Genomic DNA, 17410 nt, shown 5'->3' with positions numbered 1-17410 from the left:
CCCTGCATTGCACGTAAATGTGAAATTTACGTGAATTTGTACATTTTAATGTGTTTGAAAGACAAAAGCCTTTCAAAGACAGTAATATGTGGTTAATTAAATTATAATTCAAATAATAATTATTGTGTTCATCAAGGGCCGATTAGATTTTAAATGTTAAGAAAATACTTCTTAAAAGTGAAATAATTTCTGTAAATCCACTGATTAAATGCTGTGTGGGTCTCAGTTTTCAGTGATAGGCTCATGACTAGAGGCTCGTCTGTGTGTGCAATTCCACAAACCTGGAAGACCTTTTGAATATATAACCAGTAGGTTTTTTTAGAAAGGAAAATTTAAAAGATATCAAAGAAGTAGAATCAATGAATTATGAATAAAGTACTGCCATTATGAGAATAATGTGTAATCATGTAATCAAAAGTAACTGTAGTCTGAATATATATATATATATATATATATATATATATATATATATATATATATATTTGGTTGTAGTCTGGAGCCCTATATTCATGTTGTCATAAAAGATCAAAAATGTTCAGATTAATTAAAGGACACCAGTTGTGAACAATTAATACAAATAGTCATTTAAGTGAGTCTCTGTTGCTTTTCCATACTGATGCTGAAAATGGCTTTGCCCCTTTTGTTTGGATTCCAATCATAGTTTGTTTTAAGGAAAACAATCTAAAACTCTTGCCCGGGCGAGTATAAATTCTGCAAGTAAAGAAATGAGGTGCGCAAAGACGTGGAACTGAACCTGGTCAGAATAAAATAAAAGGAAAAAACAAAATACACAATCAAAAGTCAAATAGAATACAGAACTCAGAACACTTAAGTTTGGTTAATGTTCACGACTCGGTTTAAAGCTTTTTACTGGTTTGCATCATCATCATTTCCTGTTTCTGGGTTGGTTTTGAAGGCTTTGGTTAGATGATCTTGCTGAATTGCTGAGCGGCAGCCCATTTTACATCAAACCGTTTAGAATCAGGATGGGGAAAAACTAAATTTCTTTAAGTCTATATCACTAATTGCACTTAAGCTGCATTAATATCACCCTTATACCCTTTGAAAAATGTGCTTTTTTTACTTAGTAAAAAAGAGGCATTATAAAAATAACAATAAATAATATATTTTTATTATTTAATATAATATTTAGTATTATTTTTAATATTTTATTTTATATTTCAATTAATAAATTTCAAAAACATTCATTATTTATATTTTAAATTATTTATTATTTAATGCGGCCCTGGTAAAGATCATTTTAACACATTTATCTATACTGTGTATATATATAATTTCTTTTTGTCTCTTGTTGGTTTCTCTTTCCTGGTTGATTCCACCTGTTTGTCAATTAGTATTTGATGTTTTGCTGGTGCCTTATGCTGGAATCTTAACCCTGTGTTTATTTGTGAGTCCTCTGTGGTTGTTTTTACCTCCTAAAGTGCTGCCAATTTAGTGAATGTTCAGACCCCTATAGAGAATTTTTGTTTTTCATCAAAAAAAAAAAAAAAAAAAGCAACTGGCACCAAATCGAGGGACTTTTTGGATTGCTGGTTAACATGTAGTCAGTCAGTATGTCACACTCGTTCTGTTGTCTGACAGAAAATGTGTAAATGAGAAGAGTTTTATTGGACATTGGATATTATATTAAAATTACAGTATGTGAGCGGAGATTAGGAGAGAAAACAGATGTAAACTGCCGACAGTTGACGCATGACATCATCGAGCGACATAGCGACTTTTTGAGCAGGCTTTTTGCTAATTTCCATTGAAAATAGTTGGCAACACTGACCTTTTTAAATTAATTTTAGTAATTTTTTTTTTATAAACACTGCTTTTTGGTTTGCCACAAGGTTGAGTTTAGCAGAGTTTAGGACCTTCCGGAGTTTAGGACCTTCCGGAAATCTGTTTGACAAGCGGTGCGTGCTGCATTGGATACTTTATCCCAGAATACGTGTCCGACTTGACCTTCCATTTCCAGTGTGACGAATGAATCTCTGTGGCTCATTATTTAATCATACTTAAAAAATGGAGTACTGCATAGTATGCAGTAGCTATATACTGCATTCTTTTCCATGAAACAGTATGCAAACAAACTTTTCAAACGGTGCTATGCTACCTTGTTGCATGAATTTACTTTGTTGCGTATTTAGTTCTAACCAGTTATCTCGAGAGTACATGGTTATTTCATCCAGGTTAAAAATGGCATGAAATGGAAGTTGTGATAGTGTCTTTTCTTCCCTATAGTGATGTATATCCAAGTGAAACGGCTTCTCGAACAAGAAAAATTGACTTGATTTTGTCCACTGGGAATTGATTGGGTCATTGGATTGTTGTCTGCTATTGCTGTGATCTCATGTTTATAATACATACGGCAATATTCCGTATAAAAATAGGAATTGTCAATTTTGATTTTGAAAAACTTATATGTTGCTATTGATCATCTTTTTTTTCTTTTTATAGTGTAGAGGGTTACGCACATTGCATTGTGGGATACATTTCCATACAGTGCGCTCTACTGCTTTGGCGAATGTAGTCGTAGTCAAAACCAGAATCTCTCCAGTAATGCATATTTTGCACCTTAAAAGATGCAAAACTTGGTGTAGTTCCTGCATTTAATTAAATAGGCCATGCAGCCGTGACCCTTTAATAAACTGAAGCTAATTAATAAACCAGAAGCAGGTGATCTGAACAATACCAACATAAAACAGTGTTGCGGCAGGTGGACATTTAGCAGAGTCTTTGTGGTGAAGTGGCTGTTGTCTTCATGATGAGATGCATTTGTAGTTTATCTCTTTTTTTAAGTCATGAGCCAGCTGTTAGCAAAGACTTATCTAGCGTGTCTAGCTGAATCAAGCATGATTCATCATTTTTGGCTCATGGGCTGCATGAGAGGCCTGAGTGCACTTTTTCTTTAAAGGGTCAGTATATATTTCCCTGAAGTACACTAATAATGTTAGTCAAAGAATTCAACTTAACATGATAGATTTCAAGTTTTGAGCGACTGTAAAGTCTTATTGCTGATCTTAATAATTTGTTTGCTTTCAGAACAGTTTTGGAAACCATGGTTATTTTTGTAGTTACTATGGTTGTACTGCTAAATCATAGTTAAACCATGGTTATTTACTGTAGTAAAACCATGGTTCGTTTTCTCAAGGGGTCGCTAAGATTGAGAATGCTAATACTAATGAATAGCTTACTTTTTTATTTTTGCAGTGCAACTGCGGTAGTTGTACAAGTAATCATTATAATCATTTTAATCATTTTCTCTATTCTGTGAGTTGAATTATATAAAATATTAGTTGTGGTTTTCAAGCATGAAAACTGTTTCTATTGAAGCATTGATCTTTATTGAGTGCATTACAAGAGGGAAAAAGATTTAATCCATCGCTTTAATGATCTTCTGTCAGGCGGTCCCATCTGTGCGGTGTTATTGCCTGCAAATGAATGGGGTTTTGAAGCAGGGTTGAGTAAAGACGGATTACTGAAGATTTGACTGTCTAGTTTGATTTACAATGTGGGACTTTAAGAAGGACAGAAAATTGGAAATGCGTCTTTCTAGGTCTAGTTCTATGAACGCAATTGAGCTGCACAACTTCTGTTTCACATTTCATTGTGACTGAATGCAAGTATGAATTCTCTGTGTTGCTGCAAGGAACGCTATAGTGGGCATTAGCGTAATCCGCTTCAACTGTCTGTTGTCTCTTTCAGGTCAAGTATTGCCATAGTAAAGCAAAAGTTTAAAGATAATTTTGCTGTGGAAGTTAAAGTTAGCAAATTATAGCTAACAGTAGTAGCCAAAAATGGCTATTTTCAACTACTGCCATAATAAAGCAAAAGATTTGAGAGTGTCTTTCTTGGCAAAGTTGAAATAAAGCAACATTTTGAAGAGAATTTTGCTGTGGAAGTTAAAGTTAGCAAAGTACAGCTCCTGTAAAGCTATTAGCTAACATAACAGAGAATAGCTCATTTCAATTACTGACATAGTAAAGAAACAGTCTGCACTGTAAACCCGAATAAGTTGACTATCAAGTTTTGAGTTTATAGTACTCATGCATGTTAATTGCTCCTAACTTGAAGTACTGAGTTAGCTAACTCATACATTTTGATACCAATTAACATAAAATATTTAGTTTTTTTTTTTTTTTTTTAAGTTCTTGCAAATCAAATGAGTTATTTACTTCACTGTAAACCCCAAGAAAATACAGGAAATGCCAACTTGCTAATTTGCTAACATGTTCGTAACAGTGTGTTGTAACAATATGTTGTAACAATAGCATGGTTTAGCACTGAAGAGAATCTTGCTGAACATGTTAGCCAAGTATAGCTAACAATGTATAGCTAATTTCAACTACTGCCATAGTAAAGCAAAAGCTTGAAGAAAATTTTACTGCACAAGTTAAAGTTTGCAAAGTATAGCTAATAGTATCACCAAGAATAACTCGCCTTGCTGAACGAGTTGGCCAAATATAGACAATTGACCCTTAGACCCGCCCCCTTTAGTTACTGTTGCTTTGTCCGACAAGCCATGGCAAAAAACATATAATTTGTATTCATTAAAATTACTTGTAACATTTAAAAACAGACATATTCAAATTCCAAAGCTTGTCAGTCTTACCAACAGGAACTAACAAGCTTTGTAATTTGAACATGTCTGTTTTTAAATGTTAAACAAAGTCATTGTAATGAATACAAATTATACGTTTTAGCCACTTGGTGGAATTGGTGGATGTTCCCTTCATCATGCGCCGTGGTATCGCGTCAAATCATTCACAAGTATAAATATGAAGCTATTGTGGACGTAGTTGATTTTTTATTAATATTTCATGTCGATATACAATGCTTACATACTTAAAACTAATCATGGTATTGATATCTTTGTAAGACTGTCGACTTTATAGAACAGTGGCAAGGAATACTAATATTAACGAGCTCTGAGAGCCCCCAAGTGGTCGGGAGCATTTCCGTTGTGTTGTGGCTTTATTCCATTGTGTTGTGGCTTTATTCCATTTTGTTGTGGCTTGATTTTGTTGTGTTGTGGCTTTATTCCGTTGTGTTGTGGCTTGATTTCGTTGTGTTGTGGCTTTATTCCATTTTGTTGTGGCTTGATTTCGTTGTGTTGTGAACTTATGTTTGCTTTTTTGATTTCGTTGTGTTGTGCACTACTGGGCCACCGTAGAACACTGACAACACATCGACAGACAAGACAGACCAGGGCTGCGTTCCACTCCAGTTTTAGACACGCACTCGCGAACTTCCCTGAACTCTTCCCCTCGGGGGAATCCCTGCCGCCATTTTGAAGTGCGTTCCACTTCGCGAAGTGGACGAGGGAAGTTTATATGGACAGACCCTCGCTCCCTCGATTTTTCTACTTCATATGTACACTTCAGGCAGCTTCATAACCCACAATGCAACACGATTATGACATCACCGCATATCACGTTTAATTTACTCCACCACAAACTCTATGATATTTTAATTATTTTTTAAAACATTTAAAACACACATATATACATATAGAATGCTGTATTAAAAAATTTTTAAGGGGACAAAATAAACAATAAATCAGCTCCATTGCGAATTCCAAGTGATCAAGGGCTTAGGACGTTCCAGTTCAGCCCATTGCAAGGGTTCCGCCAGTAGTGGGCACTCGTGCAGCGTAAGCAATGACATACATCCGAGTCAACGAGACCGAGTGAAGTTAGCGAGGGAAGGGCATTTAAAAACTGAACTGGAACGCAGCCCAGGTTACTTATGATATTAAACAAGGTCCCAGCTTTCAAATGGTGTAATTTTTTTAATAAATTCGGACAATGAAAACTGTTTTGTGGCTCTTTAATGTGTAGTGACAGATCGCTGTAGCGCCTCAGCTCCAGCGGCTCGTGAACCGATCATCTCTTCCTACTAGTTAATTTATAGCATCAAATAAACATGAACGAACATGAGAAGGAATGTTGTTTCAGATGCGGAAAGACGTAAATACACACCATTTTTCAAGTTCAAGTCCACCGAGGTTAATCTTGTAACTCCTGACTGCTTTGTCGGACAAAATGGCGGATTCGGCGTTCTAATTGGTTAGATCGCTTGTCAATCAAACTCCCGGCGAAGGGTCAATTGCAACTACTGTCTACTGCCTCTTTGATTATTGAGGTTTCATCTCTTAATTACGGTAATTATGGCAGCAAAATCTCATTGTTTTGGTTCAGGAGGAACTGTAAAGGCGACTTAGGGCTGGACGATTAATCGAAAAGTAATCGAAACCGAAATTCAGAACCTCTAACCGACGTAATTTTCCCATGTCGGTTATTTCGGTTTTTTAATCCTTCCCCTTTAAAAACATAGCACGACTCTGCCCCGTCCAGTCAGTGGCATAAAAGCAAAACACAGAGGTGAACGCCGGTTCAACACCTAGTGATGGCGCGCGAGCGGTGAGCCTTGCGTCTTCCCTAAACTTTGTCAGTTGTATTTATTTTATGGTTTGGACATTCAAGCGATTAGACGATCGGATGTGTATTATTATATCGAGCTACCGCGTTCGCGCAGCTGCATTGTGGCATGAACATTCATACAAACAGTAGCTGCACAAAACGTGAAGATCGCGTGCACAGAGAGGAATGCAGATACTAGTTGTCAGCGCTGTCCTGTGATTTATCACTAAAGTAGCTTAGAAACTCAAAACTTATTAAAGCATTTTTTTTTTCTACTTTTGAAGGAACTATTAACAACCCACAGCTTCACAATTAATAGAGAGACAGTATGACTAATTCACACGCAATCGCTCACATTACACACTGGTACTGTGCTATCTGATTTACAACGAGCAGATAGTGACTAACTGCTGATAGTGAGCTATGTCAGATCGCTCTTTCAATAGGAAAAAATATAATAATAGTCAAGCATATTTACAGTAGCCTACAAACCTTGTCAGTGAACTATGAGGGCAAAAAAACAAACAAACAAAAAATAAAACAGAAACAAAATAATCGTTCATTAATCGTAATCGAGGTAAAATGTTCAATTAATCGAGATTTTGATTTTAGGCCATAATCGTCCAGCCCTAAGGCGACTGCAGTTTGTTTGTGGCGCTCAGTGACTGATTCTCTACAACGCTGCATAACCTCATTGAACGTGCTGATGACGTGATGTCTGCGCGAGCGGGGAGCGTGGAGATATGGAAATGTTGTCAGGACTGAATGCAATGATTGGCTGAACATTTTTTGGTCCACAGAAGATGTACATTTCTTAATATTTAGACCACTTTTATTAATGATTGCTATCAGGATGTGAGTTTCAACCAGTATGACAAAAAGTGTTTATTAAAAAAAATTGCCTACCCTAACTTTAATATCGTTTTCACCCTGATATTGTGCATTTCTTTGCAAATTGTCTTGTGATGAATAACACTCGTTTGCAGTTGACACAGCGAAACATTAGTTGCACATACGAGCCCATTAGAGGTGTGGGAACTTATTCAACAGGAACATTTTAATTTGATGTTCTCAGAGCAGGTCAGACCATTTTATTTTTGACGTTCATTTTCAAGCTTGTTTTCTCTGTTTTTCTTTAAAGCAGCTATGAGGTTTGTCTGCACGACTAGTTGAATAATTGGTCTTAAGGAAGCCCCATTTAATTAATTAAATCACCTGACCCTGATTGGATGAATTTAAGTATCTGCAGAAAGTAAAATGTTATATGTAATATTAATGTATTTAAGTGTTCTTTTGAGTATCATAAGATGTTGTGATCTTATTTCCCCCTCCTTCTTAGAGACTGAAGCAAGTATTTTTTTCTTCAGAACAAAGCTACTTTATGATTCATTTCCATATTACTCTAACAGATAACAGTGTACATACACCGATTCGTACATTCAACTGCTAATATTTAACCTTCCAATAATGTTTTCACAGTCTGCCCTGTGGTTTTATTTGACGTGCGCCTTGATGTTAAATTTTAATTTGGAAACAAAAACAGTGTTTGTCTAATTATCCATTGTTTTTAGCAGCTTGTATTTGTCTCATAAAATCGGGCTTTGCGTGTTTTGTGCAGTTAAATTGGGACCACAGAGTTGAACTGTGGGTTACCACAGCGTTTATTTTTAGCTGTAATTGTGAATGTTAAATGAAAGTCGGACTTACACAGCCGGAGGAGATTAGACTGGGAGTTGTTAAAAAAATTATTTTCATGTTTGCCATGCAGTGTCGTAAATTGGTTTCCTCCTGAGGGCCTGCAACAAAAAACTCATTTTAGTGTTTTGTTTTCTTGTTGTAAATGAATCTGTATATTTCCAAAAGAATAGGGAGTTACTAACATTTGCTGTGCAGAGCCAATTCTCTAGGTATTTGCAGAGGTTAAGAAGCACTTAAATGCTAAAAGTATGCAAATTGAGTCTAAATGATTCATGTGGGACTGAAGAACGAAGGGACAGTTATGTTAGGAATAAATGTTAAGGGTCTGCTTAACATTGATATTTCAACTTAGCCCTTCAGTTTGTGTGCGTGTGTGTGTGTGTGTGAGATACAGTTTCATTGTCATTGTGGTTTAATGTTAATTCAATCACTATTTTTCCCAGTTAAATGGTAATGTCTGTGAGAAATTTCACAGACGTCCATCCTTTTGTAGGTGAAATTCATATTAATGTGATTTCATATGATTGCAGCTATTTTTTACTTTAATTTACATATTTTTATTATTTTTTTTTATTTAAAATGATTTATTTTTATTTTATCTTTAAAATTGTATTTAAATTATTATTATTTATTTTAATTTGTATTATTATTAAGATTATGATTGTATTTTTATTTTAATTTTCATTTGTTTTTGTTGTTGTTATTTTATTTAAATGATTTGATTTTATTAGTTGTTAAATAAGAGACTGGCATCTATTAATTCACTTAAATATTTAGCTTTTTATATTTTTACCTTGTATGTAATGCACACCAGAACTACGTTTCAAAATAATGTAATTCAGTACAATTAGGCAGACATTGGTTTCCTTTATGTATAGTTTGTAAAGAAAATGTCCTGTCAGGACTTGTTCTTGGCTCATGTGTTGTTGTTGTTTTTTTTTTTTTTGTTTGGGTTTTTTTTTGTGCACATATGTGGGCTCTTATCACAGCAGGTGGTGTTTTATTGTGTGTACGTTTTTACCATAGACTGTAAAAAAAGATGGACGACGCGCTGCCGCTTCCTTCCATTGTATTGAACTGAAGCCAAAATGGGCCGATGAATGGGCGCTGACACGTTATGCAATACGTCAAAAAAAAAAAAGTTTGGAGCTTGGGCATGCGCAGAAGGAATCGTTAGTGGAGCCCGTAGGCGGAGTCGCGATATCAAACTTCCGCCCAGACGACTGCGTCATCATTCATGTGTTTTAAATAGACTATAAAAATTATACACAATTTAAAATTCTACCTATTAAATAATAGGCTATTCTGTTTCTAGAGCAATAATATTTTTGAAACAGCAAATTCAGTAGATAAAATCAATATAATATGCCACTAGAAACAACTCTAAATCGTCAGAAACGGTCCTGCCATTTTAAATCAAGTTCAAGTAACATTACAGGAGATCGATTGCTGTAATTAGAGTAAGCTATCATTAGTTTTGTCCTGCTAATTATTATTTTATACCCATAAAAATAAGTAACTGCCAGATAACGATCACCTGCTTTTTCCCGACATGGTTAACATTAGGTGCATTATCTTAACTAATAACATTTATTAATTAGCTTATAGCGCCCACATTTAATGTTACAGAAAAAAAGTTCAGAAATCCGTCAGATCCTGTAGGTCGGTTAGTACAGTTTACTGCTGAACAATTCATTTTGTTGGTGTTAAATAACAAAGAAATCGAAAATTAACAGTTAGTTAATATATCTTCAATCTCCCCTCGAAGCTCCGACAGTCCTCAGACAAGCTGTCAATCAACTTCGAATCATGACGACACGCCCCGTTTTTATAGCATCAAATTGCTAGCTAAAATCTAAACCATCACAAAAACAAACAATTGAATATATATCAGCGTGATAACAACTACCTTAAATGACCAAAACCATCTTTCAGAAAGTTTTATTTGAAGCAGAATTTATTTTTAAGTTTTCTCTGAAGTCTCATTCGACTGCATTGAGAGGGCGGGGTTTATGACCTGTACTGCATCCAGCCTCCAGGGGGCGATCAAAGAGCCCGCAGCTTCACTTTTCAGGACGTATGAGATACACCCGGTTTTTACGCGTCAAGAAACTTTTTTTTTTTTAAAGAATATATCAAAGATGTTTGGTAGCACTTCCTGTGTTGTTCAATCAGATCTTTTCAATTAGCCAGTCAGCTGTATAAACTGTATAAGACAACTTTTGTCTTAGTTTTAGTAACTCATTTGTCTTGTTTTTTTTGTTGTTGTTGTTGTTTTTTTTTCAGTATCGCTTCAGCTTTCATTTAAAGGTCCCGTTTTTCGTGTTTTTTTTTTTGAAGCTTTGATTGTGTTTATAGTGTGCAATATAACATGTGTTTATGTTTCGCGTGTAAAAAAACACAGTATTTTTCACATAATTTACTTATCTGTATACCACTGTTTCCACTGTCATAAAAACGGGCTGATGACTTCCTTGTTCTATGAAGTCCCTCCTTCAGAAATACGTAACGAGTTCTGATTGTGCCAGCGGTTCCTGTGTTGTGATTCGACAGCAGCTTAGCGCACTTTGCCCGGAAAGGTCACGCCTCTTACCATAATGTGGAGATGCACGCGCTCAGTGTTACTGTAAACATGTCTTTAATTTTACCCTATCAATTTGAGCCGGAATCAGACCCGGTGATTGGACTGCGGGATGAAAATAACAGCGTTTCGACGACATGGCGACAAACACACTCTACAAACGCAACTCTTGTGTATTCCTGTGGGCGGAGGTTAGTCAAAAAACTGTTTTAGTGACGTCATTAAAGAAGGAAGTAGAGGGATGTAGTCCAAACTGGCCGTTCGATGTAGGCGACTTCTGTTAAATAAAATATCTCGCTTGGCATTGAACTTTGAGCTTTAAAATTTTACAGATTTTATTTATACTCTAACAACAACATTACACACTAACTAAAGTTTGAAACATGGGATCACGAAGAACGGGACCTTTAACATCTGGTCCATGTGCAGATCCTGTAGTCTGAATGAAAGAGACGGTTCTAGGACTTCCTGTTCCCGTTCAACACAGTGAAGCACAACGCAAAATGCGTAAAAATCCAGTACATGATGTTAAGGCACTGGTTGTGAAACTGGCTCTCTCTATCTTAGGCCTAACACTCTTACGCAAGGTTATCCTGGGGTGTACCGAAAGGTTACTCATTGGTGAAAGGAGCTTACAACTTAATTGGCCAATCAGCGTTAACCATACATATATGTCATTCCTTTAGACTGGAAGTAGATGACAATAGGTATGTTCGACATCAACTGCGACTGGATGTAACCGATCGGTGAGAGTCGCTGCTTGCAGTCGGGGAGGAGCTGCCTGTAGTGACGCTCAGGCTGTGTTTACATACTTTATCACAGCTGAAGTGAAATAAATGTTTCAGAGACATTTTCATTCAATCCTTAATGTACTGCTTAGAGCATCTGTTTGTACAAGAATAAAGTTCAACATAAGCCTATACTATTTAAATACAAAAGTGGGGTCTACGTTTTTATCAGTTTTATTTTTGATAAACATGACACAATATAACCTTGCGACTACATGAAAAGAGCTTTAAATGTACACAGACAAATACAACAAACTCGAGATCATGGCAGGAGTTTGGATGGAAGAACATAATAAGATTTTTTACAACTCCCAAGTTAACAGCAATACGCACTGGTGATTGAGTTTGGGCTATTGTTGGAGGCAATGTGGAACCCAATGGCTAACCATTTCCAAATTTTCTGGGCATGTTCAAAACTACAGCCCTATTGGCATGAAGTAGCAGCTGAAATTGGGAAAATATTAGGGGTGGAGTTGAATTTTTCATTCATCACTCTGTACCTTGGAAAAATACCTGAAACACTTTTAAACAGTGATAAATACTTATTAAAAATACTTTTAGCAAGTAGTTGGAAGGCCATAACACGTAAATGGTTACAGGTTGATCCTCCAACAAGAGTTCAGTGGATGGAAATTGTAAAGGAAATATATTGTATGGAGAGACTTATGTTTTCTGTTAGACTTAAATCCGAGAAGTGTATTAAGTATTGGCATAAATGGATTGTGTACATAGACCATTGAGAATAGGTGAGATACTGCATACCAAAAGTGTTTGGAAATTGTACTGTATTGATTTTGTAATGCCTATGATGACCCTTGTTATTTGTTCTTTGTTCCCAATAAAAAAGAAAAAAGAAAAAAGCTTTAAATGTTATAAAAATACAGATTTTTGAGCGTTAGTGGAACTGAAGGTGTGAGAATAAACACGAAACACACGTGATTGTTGTCATGCGGTGAATCCAGCCAATTGTGAAACAGCTGTGTCGTCTCTGGAGAAGCTGTGCCGGCTGGCACTATCGCTCTCGCGGTACTTTGATGCCATCCGTCACAGTCACGTGATGTCGGTGGTGTCTCAAGTGAGACAAAATTTCTATCCGGCATGCACTTCTTCAAGTCAGATGCTGATCGGTTTGTGCAGCGCTGCATGAAGTCGAACAAGCCTAATAAGACGTGATGTGATGCTGTATGTGAATATTACATTTAGGGCTGTCTGTCTTACATGTTAATTTATAGTATAATTTATGTATGGGTTTTTGTCTTATATTTGTATAATATGATAGTTCAGCAATATCACATGAGCAAGAGTGATATGTTTTCCTGAATATCTGCATGATTGCAAATGTGATATTGATTACATATACAACAATAAACAAGAAGTTAATTTTGTGGTACATTTTAGACACAATATTGTCAATATAGTCTTTGTTCAATTTCACTAATGAAAATAGTTCCAACAAAGCCGCAGCAGAACTGTTGTGCATCTCTGAGCAACACACAGCAGTATTTCATTACTGAATGAATCAGTGTTCTTTAATGGATCAAGTGAATTAAATGAATCGATTGAATGAATTGCTCATTAAAACAGTAATTTACCCCCACCTACTGGTTTCATTTTTTAGAGTATCATTTCATTTTTAAAAATAATTTCATATTTCAGTATTCATTTTATAACCCATTAATACCCATTAAAGGTGCTACAGAGGATGTTTTGTTTTATACATTTTTGCAATATTACTTGAAACTGTCTTTACTAACTGATAAAAGACTATTTATTAGGTGCACTGAAAGTTATAATATTAACCCTTTGATGCACAAGCTATGAAAACCCCTTCTAATGCGCAACATGGGTCAAAACTGACCCGTGTTCATTTCCTATGTAATTTCAATAACGGTTGAGTGTTTCTTCACTGAATCTTTGAAAGAAATGTATTTTATCATTCATTTATTCCAGATATTCCTTAAATATCTTGTTTTTGATTGACAAAAATCATTATGTTCATTTTTTCTTTCTTACTTTATGAACAAACACAGTTTTTGTTTGTCTACATCAATTTTACACACATGGGTCAAAAATGACCCGTATTCATTTCCTATGTTATTTCAGTCATGACTGAGTGTTTCTTCGCTGAATCTTTAAAAGAAATGTATTTTATCATTTATTTATTCCAGGTATTCCTTAAATATCTTGTTTTTGATTTTAACAAATCATTGTGCTTATTTTTTCTTTCTTTTTTTTCATAAACAAACACAGGTTTTGTATGTCTACATCAATTTTACACACATGGGTCAAAAATGACCCATATAGAAACCTTTGCAATTTTTTGCAAGTAGGAACATATTTACTGCAGACAACTATTCATCCGCCACACATTTCACCTCTCAACATGGCTGCTTTTGTATATTTGATGGATGAAAGTCATATTATATTTCATAATTTGTATTTTTTGTCATAAACCAATGCTACTGGTCACCTTTTACATCTATCAGTGTTCCTGAAAAGAAACAGTTTTGAACAAGGTTTCTGTCTAACAGTGAAAATATATAATAAGTGTATCGATCAACAGTGCTTTTGATTTTCTTTATCTAGAGTGTTAGCGGCTGGTCCTCAACAGAACTGAGGTGGATGATGACATCACTGTAAAAAAAAGCTGAAAGTATACTTTGCGCACAGTCAAACGCAATTTAAATGTGTATGTGCAGGTTGCACATACACAGTTACAGAAATCAGGCGGAAATTATAAAAAGTTACAAAAATCTGTATGCTGATCTGCATGTACGCATAAAAAGTGAAGTATACGTTGGCCTTTAGAATGGTAATGACACACACATTCAAAAAAATTCATTCAAAAAGAAAGGAAAAATTAAAATAAGGATTTGGTTATTGAGTAATAAATGGAATAATGAATGATGAAATTCATTTATTGTAATATATGCAATATAGAAAATAACTCATTCAGGTCACTTTAGACCCATGTTGTATATGTCCAAAACTGTTACTTTTCAGGAACACTGACAGATTTAAAGGGTGACCAATTGCATTAATTTATGACAAAAAATTAAAAATTATGAAATATATAGCCTAATATATTAAATATAATAAAACTTACATCCATCAAATATACAAAAGTAGCCTTGTTAAGATGTGAAATGTGTAGCAGATGAACAGTTGTCTGCAGTAAATATGTTCCTACTTGCAAAAATTTGCAAATATTAAAGATTTCTATATGGGTCATTTTTGACCCATGTGTGTAAAATTGATGTAGAAACTGTGTTTGTTTATAAAGTAAGAAAGAAAAAATAAACACAATTATTTGTAGAAAATCAAAAACAAGATATTTAAGTAATACCTGAAATAAATAAATGATAAAATACATTTCTTTCAAAGATTCGAAGAAACACTCAGTCATGATTGAAATAACATAGGAAATGAATACGGGTCATTTTTGACCCATGTGTGTAAAATTGATGTAGACATACAAAAACTGTTTGTTTATAAAGTAAGAAAGAAAAAATGAACATAATGATTTTTTACAATCAAAAACAAGATATTTAAGGAATACCTGGAATAAATGAATGATAAAATACATTTCTTTTAAAGATTCAGCAAAGAAACACTCAATCGTTATTAAAATTAATTTAATGTATCTTTTAATGTAATTTTATGGTAAAAAACAGTTTTTGGAAGTGAAAAATAACAAGTCATTATATAATTTACAGTGAAAAAACGTGAATTGACATTCCCACAATTCCCTGCCTGACACTTCACATCTGATGTGTTTTCGTTGAAATAACTCTGTTTCTTCTTAGTTTTTCCTTATCAGTTATGTACATTAGGGTTTTATGTTACATCTAATGTTGTTAAATTAATATTTATTGCATTTTTTAAAATTTACCATGTTACCATGATGGTGTTTAGTGTTTGTGTGAATGACACTGCGTGCACCTTCTACAGTGCTTAGCGTAAATGTTTACACCCCCTTTGAAAAGTAACATTTTAAACAATACCTCAATGAACACAAAAACAATTTCCAAAATGTTGACAAGACCAATTTTTATATAACATCTGTTTAACTTATAACATGAAAGTAAGGTTAATAATATAACTTGGAGAACAAAATTTTCAGTTTTACTCAAATTAGGGTGATGCAAAAATGAGTACACCCCATTGAAAGTCTCTGAAAGCTACATTTTAGACTACAAATGTCTAATTTAACAAGAATTCAACCACAGTTGAGTCTAATTATTCATTACACAGGTTTCCAGCAGACAGTTGACTATAAAAGGGTGTTAAAACCCCTTCCCATTTCATGCTGTCAGCAATGGCACCACATGGAAGAGAAAGAAAATAATTTCTTTACACCAGAAAGGTGAAGGCGACAAGAAGATCAGCAAAGCTTTACTTATCAGTCAGAATACTGTAGAAAAAGTTGTACAAAAAATTTAAAAAGATGGAACTGCAATCGTCTCACAGAGATGTCCAGGTCGTCCACAGAAGTTAACACCTCGACAGGAGCATCTTCTGATGAGAAGGGTTGAAGAAGATCGGCATGCAAGTTCACTGCAGTTATCTAAAGTAGAAAGCCAAACTGAGGTGACTATTTCTCTTGACACAATACGCCGTACACTGCAGAGGAATGGCATGCATGGGTGCTGTCCACGAAAGAAGCCTTTCCTAAAGCCCAGGCACAAAAAAGCCCACCTAGAGTTTGCCAGGGCCCATGCTGACAAAGATGAAGATTACTGGGACTCTATACTCTGGAGTGATGAGACCAAGATAAATGTTAAAGGAACTGATGGCTTCACATGAAACATGCTGGTGTCAGTGTCCTTATGTGGGGCTGCATGAGTGCTGCTGGTGTCGGGGAGCTGCATTTCATTGATGGCATCATGAATTCACAGATGTACTGCTCTATACTGAAAGAGAAGATGCTACCATCACTCTTTTTCGTCATGCACTTTTCCACACATCTAAGGCCACTGTTGGATTTCTGAAGAAGAAAAGTGTGAAAGTGATTCAGTGGCTCCTGATCTGAACCCAATCAAACACCTATGGGGAATTCTGAAGAGACAAGTTGAGCATCACTCTCCATCCAGCATCCAGTCTCTAAAAGAGGTCATTCTTGAAGAATGGAAAAAGATATATGTTGCAAAATGTCGCCAACTTGTTCATTCCATGCCTAGAAGAATTGGTGCTGTCATTAAAAATCATGGAGGCCATACAAAGTACTAGATGTAGTAGTTTTTGTTGTGGGGTGTACTAATTTTTGCATCACCCTAATTTGAGTAAAACTGAAAAATGTGTAATCTTTTGTAATTTTGTTCTCTAGGTTATGTTATTAACCTTAGTTTCATGTTATGAGTTAGGATTGCCAGGCTGTCATTACCGTCTCACCTGACTTGTTTAAAGGGTTAGTTCACCCAAAATAAAAACTCTGTAATTAATTACTCACCCTCATGTCGTTCCACACCCGTAAGACCATCTTCGGAACACAAATTAAGATATTTTTGATGAAATCCGAGAGGTATATGACTCGTCCATAAACAGCAATTTAACGGACACTTTCAAGGTCCATAAAAGTCCAAAAGACATTGTTAAAACAGTCGACGTGACTGCAGTGGTTCAACCTTAATGTTATGAAGTGACGAGAATACTTTTTGTGTGCAAAAACAAAACAAAAATAATGAGGGAAGAGAAGATATTGTTGAATAAAGTCATTATTTTTGTTTTGTTTTTGCACATAAAAAGTATTTTTGTTGCTTCATAAATTTAAGGTTGAATCACTGCAGTCATGTTGACTGTTTTAGCGATGTCTTTAGTACCTTTCTGGACCTTGAAAGTGGTGGTTAAATTGCTGTCTGTGGACGAGTCATATACCTCTCGGATTTCATCAAAATATCTTAATTTGTGTTCCGAAG

The 17410-nt window shown here is 35.1% G+C and overlaps 1 protein-coding gene across 2 annotated transcripts in view; it reads left to right on the top strand.

The window, feature by feature from the left end:
* The window catches only part of adarb1a (adenosine deaminase RNA specific B1a), a 42717-nt gene that overhangs the window by 1133 nt on the left and 24174 nt on the right, over positions 1-17410 (top strand). The window lies entirely within an intron of this gene.

This window comes from Megalobrama amblycephala, linkage group LG2 (genome assembly GCF_018812025.1).
Source record: "Megalobrama amblycephala isolate DHTTF-2021 linkage group LG2, ASM1881202v1, whole genome shotgun sequence".
NCBI lineage: Eukaryota > Metazoa > Chordata > Actinopteri > Cypriniformes > Xenocyprididae > Megalobrama > Megalobrama amblycephala.
The sequence above is the reverse complement of the archived record's forward strand: the minus strand, read 5'-3'. Positions and strand labels throughout refer to the sequence as shown.